Source organism: Octodon degus, unplaced genomic scaffold, assembly GCF_000260255.1.
Source record: "Octodon degus isolate 3935 unplaced genomic scaffold, OctDeg1.0 scaffold00166, whole genome shotgun sequence".
Classification (NCBI taxonomy): domain Eukaryota; kingdom Metazoa; phylum Chordata; class Mammalia; order Rodentia; family Octodontidae; genus Octodon; species Octodon degus.
This window is the reverse complement of record NW_004524742.1, coordinates 1,948,362-1,953,851: the sequence shown is the minus strand read 5'-3', so window position 1 is coordinate 1,953,851 and position 5,490 is coordinate 1,948,362. Positions and strand designations below refer to the sequence as shown.

The window sequence follows — 5,490 nt, the reverse complement described above, 5'->3', positions numbered from 1 at the left end:
TGAAATCTTTGTTTCTTTACCGTAAGAGCAAAGAAAACTGTTACACTTCTTCAGTGTATTGCTTACCCATATTCCAACAACCAGACTTTTAGAGTTCATCAGATTATTTTAAGGGAAAAAACTACCCTGAATTTGATGTCTTAGAGGTAAATGGTTCTTCCAAATCTAACAGGAGCTAATCTGAGCCCCAGCAGAGCCTAAGAACTCAACTTCTTGTTTGTTCTCACACTTTACTTATATAATGAGCACAAATGAAAATGAAAAATATCAGCCACTTCTTTGTGGTTACCTCCCTCTTTTTATATTCTTAGCTCCTATACTCTTCATACCATTAACCACTCACTGATGCTGTTAAAGATGTGATCTTTTAATCAGTTTATCTTTTCCAGTTATTCTTAGGGGGAGGTTTGTAATAGCAATAACTATTCCATCTTCCATTTGGAGGTCCATGTAATAATGTTTTTTAATAGATTCAAATACATTTATTAAAATATAAAGTATAGGTCTTTCTTTTTCCGCCATCTTGGAGCCTGGGGAGACCCGCCGGGAACAGGACTTCTAAAAGGCAAATATGTCTGGAAGACTGTGGTGCAAGGCCATTTTTGCTGGCTATAAGCGGGGTCTCCGGAACCAGAGGGAACACACAGCTCTTCTTAAAATTGAAGGTGTTTATGCCCGGGATGAAACAGAATTCTACTTGGGCAAGAGATGTGCTTACGTGTACAGAGCGAAAAACAACACAGTGACTCCAGGTGGCAAACCAAACAAAACCGGAGTGATCTGGGGAAAAGTAACTCGGGCCCATGGAAACAGCAGCATGGTTCGTGCCAAGTTCCGAAGCAACCTTCCTGCTAAGGCCATCGGACACCGAATCCATGTGATGCTGTACCCCTCAAGAATTTAAACTAACGGAAAATAAAAGTGCATTTGTGCTCTTGTAAAAAAAAATATATATAAAGTATGTTGACAGTTTGACAGTTAATGCTTGTCCTGTGTGGAAATAAAATGTTGATATGTACAGTGCAATGATAGCAAAACTCTTTTCTTATTTTAATTCAAAATGTAATTTTTCAAAAATTCAAACAGCATTAAACCTGCACACAATGAACTCAAAGTCCAATTATTCTTAGTTCTACTGTTGTCAATACGCAATGGTAATGTAGCATTTTTAGACATCAATTATTTTTTTGTGGGAGGGCTGCTCAGGATGCCTTCAGGGCAGGTCTGGTTTGGCTTGAGGATGAGTGGATTGAAGCACAGCATGCTGAGCCTGACTGCTTTGTTTCAGCAGGCACTTAAACGCCTGGGCTAATAGGCAGGACCCCTAGACATAAATTATTATTTTGGGGGAAGATCATCTTATATTCTGAGTATATGTTAGTAATTCAGTTTTACTGGATACTAAATAAGCAATGAGACCTGATGAACTAAACACTTTCAGTAATTATTAAAATGGATGCAAACATCTTTTACATAAAGGAATAGGAAAACATAAATTAATATGTGAGAACATTGAAGGGATTTTTATTATTTAAAACTGCCACTAGTTCACTGCAGTTCATGTATATGTAAGGTTTGATTCCTGATTATTCCCAGTATTTTTAATATAGCCTCACGACAATTTTGTGTTGTTGTTTTAGTTACATTATGTTTGGATAGATTATATATAACCTCAAAGGCAAAAGTTTAGAGATTCACCTTCTGTGAAAGAAATCTAAAACAGAAGGATAGTGATAACTGGTGATTGGTTGCAGATTAGAGTTTAATATCTCTTATTAGAAAGTCTTGGGTCCAAGTGTGATTCATATTTCAAGGTCCCCCCCCCCAGGATGTGGAATAGTTGCATATACCCAATGAGAAGTTCACAGGATGGAAAGAAAGTCTAAACACAAATTTTATATATAAAATATAACCTGAAAGTTCTTATAAAATATTTATAATGTGCCTACATTTGGCTACAAACCTACAATATGAGGTCAGACATGGAATTTTCTAATTTCAGTTCTTTAACAGTCTTGAATTTATTTTGATGAATTTTAATTCTTTTTAATTTTTTTCCATAATTTTATTGAGAAACAAATAGCAATGAGACAGTTTCAAATGAAATTAGTAGGACAGTTTCAATAATTAACACATTGCATACTGTCTTCCTAGTGGTTATTTGTTATACAAGATGCAGACATGATATCCTATTTACAAACACTATTAGAACAAATCCCTCTATTCCTTGAATTAAGAGAATGTAGCTATATGTCTATCCTAACCATTTTGAATACACAGATACAAAATGGTCATTCATCTGTATCTCCTTTATTTGTTTAGTTCCATCATTTCAATATTATAGGTGTGTGAACTCAGCAAAATATTCCAAAATAGTCCAGTGGTCCATAATAGTATTGGGTTTTCCGCATGACTGGCAATGTCAGAAGTTGTTGACCTCGGTCCCCTACAGCTCATCATAACAACATGGCGTTACTTCTTGTACTTCATTTTGATACTTTTCTGCTGGATGGTTAAGACCAAGATAAAGCAAGACCTATGTGACAAGAATTGTACCTTTTGGATCTGATAAGGTCAGTCAAATCCCCTCAGGATTTATCCTGAGACTTTGTACTGCAGCTTGTAGATCCTTTGTCAGTGTCAGCCATGTGGATGAGTCACTGCCATTGCCTGGCCAATGTGCTCTCTGTGAAAGTCTGAGAGAAGTTTTCTCTCCATGTGACTCTCCTTAGGCACACCCTACGTTATCGATCACTTTCTTCTTTGGTCCCATTATCTCTTTGATCAGAAAATTTGGGACACAACTGAGTTACATGATGTTACAGTACAGGTTCTCATATGTCCTGAGTCTTAATTGACCTTGAAAGGCTAGGACTAAAATATTGGCTGTCCTTGCAGCCCTCCTTTTTCTCTAATTTTTGGTCTGCAAACTTAGGTTGTTAACCCTCCAGAAGAAAAGCTTGTTATTATTACCGTACAACCTAGGCTGTTGAGCTTAACCTCACTATCTTTGACGAATTTTAGACATTGAATTTTTAGATTATAAACACTCAACTAGTCAGGATTCCTAAAGAAAGAGTACAATGTAATGTTCAGGTTTTTTCAGAAATAGTATCCACATTATGAAGGCTGTAAATTAAATGTTCAGGAGTTTTTAAATACAGTAATTCAAATTTTACTGTCAAATTGAATCAATTCTTAGCTAGATCCAAAGTTCAATCATTGATGAACTTATCCTTGGATATCATGACTCAATTAACTACTCTTTTCATGTAACAGAATTTGCTTTGATTTTCTGTCAGCTATAAATCAAACAAACAAAACCAGAGTTCACGCATGGAAAATCAAGATGTGCTGATCAAGAGGGAAAGTGACTATGGGGAATGTGTAACAGAACATTTGTACCCATAATCAATAGGAAGAAGAGGCTGCTACTATTAATATAGAGATGAGAAGGAATGGAACACAAGTAAAAACGTTTTGCTTGTTTTTGACTTAAAAGCAAAGGTGTGGCCTTTGATTTATGTATTTAATAATTAGTAGCTCAACCATTCCTTTTTTCAAAGGACTTTACCCTCTGAGAACTGAACAGCCCCCAATAGACAAAGTGAGACTAAACATTTTGTTAAAAACATTTAGCACTCTTAAACACCACCAAATCATCATTTCTACTGTTTTCATATCTGGGAATATTAAGTAGTGATGTCTGATATATATATATATATATATATATATATATATATATATTGCAAAGCAAAAAAGACAAAGATATTAAAGACAGAACCATCTTCTTTTAATTATTAACATTATTTTAACTCACCCTCAACTGGGAATATTAAAAAATAGTTTTGATATCCTTAATTGAGATTGTTCTGGAATTGCTAATGGAAATTTAAGATTAGAAGATTTCTTTCAAAGGGCCTTTTAAAACTAATTTCTCATAAAATGGTCACCAAATTGTTCAGTTTCTGTTGCATTAAAATATTTATGAATCTATCATCATTTAACTTTTTGTTGGAAGAAATGGAAAGCATCCTTTACTTTTTACTACAGATTCTCAAGGACACAGAAAGTAAGTAGAAGGGAAAAGAGACAATGGTACAAAACAACATTTGCTCTACTTTGGACTTACCACAGATTAAGCCTGTGAACCAAGAGAAGTTCACTATTCTGGGTCTTAGAACTTCTTCTGAATAATGCAGAATTTGGCATCTGTTCCAAAGTGTTGTTTGATAGCTTCTTGAGTTACCAGGACTAAAGTGTTAGTCAAATTCAATTTCTTCTTTTCCCCTTTTAAAACCAAGTGCAGATACCATTGACCATGACAATATTTCTAAAAGTCCTCAACCAACATTTTTAAGTTCAATATTTCTAAAAGTCCTCAACCAACATTTTTAAGTTCAAAAGTTTTACTATATTATGTATTAAATCATCAGTTATGAGAAATGGGGAAAAAAAGACTTGGAAAGTAAGAAAACTGAGACAACATGCAATGTATTAATTATTGTAACTGTCCTACTAACCTGTTTTGAAGCTGTCTCATTGCTATTTGTTTCTCAATAAAATTAATTTAAAAAGGAAAGTAAGAAAGGTGATTTTTAAGTGGTCTAGGCATCAAGAGACTTAAAGGGTACTATATAAATACAACTTGCCATTGATAGCTAGGACTTTTCCCAGTGTAACACTGAGTCTCTTAGGCTCTCTGTATTAGCTGTCTTAGCACATAAAATATGTAAATCAATGATGTGGAGACGATGTTGTTACTATTCACATGTTGCAAATGAATAAATAGGCTGAGAGCTGCAAATTAGTTTGCTTGATATAACGTAGTCAGTAACCGTCAGAGCCTGGGTTGAAATCCAGAAAGTCTGCCTTCAGATTCTAGTGATTTTCCTCTGAACTAGAAAACTCAGTCTCTTCCAAACCATTACCAAAGCATTAGCTTCTATTCACACATGTACTCATGTTTGTTAGTTTAAGCATATGAGCAATGTAGGAGCCCATAGATCCTCCTCTCAGGACTGGTCAAGGGTATATAACAGAAAAATGAGAGCTTGGATGACAGTGAAAATAAAATCTGGTATGAAATGAGGGAAGAGGGAAAAATGTGCAATTGGCTCCCCCACCTCATGACAGTAAAGTTAAAAGGACATCTTTACATTTATTGAGGTCTTCCTCAATTGTTTTTCCTATAATATTTTTCACTTTCTTGAATAAATTAATTCCTAAACATTTAATTATATGTTTGTAAATAAGACTGGCTTTTTTATTTCTTTTTTAGGTAGTTCATCATTAGTTATTAGGACCTGTGTCTACATGTCCCACCCCTCAAAGTCTCATGCTGTCATAGGTGGTGCTCCTTGGAGGTGGCTGAATTGGAGTGTGAAATGCTAAGATTAAGGCTTGGGGCCAGGAAGATGGCTCAGTGGAAGAAGCGCTTCCCTGGCAAGTGCAAGGGCCTGAGTTCAATCCCAGGTTCCACCAAAAAAA

General features: G+C 35.2%; 1 pseudogene; it reads left to right on the top strand.

The window, feature by feature from the left end:
* The first annotated feature begins 519 nt into the window (after positions 1–519).
* On the top strand, positions 520–904 carry LOC101588042 (annotated as a pseudogene).
* The last annotated feature ends 4,586 nt before the right edge of the window (positions 905–5,490 follow it).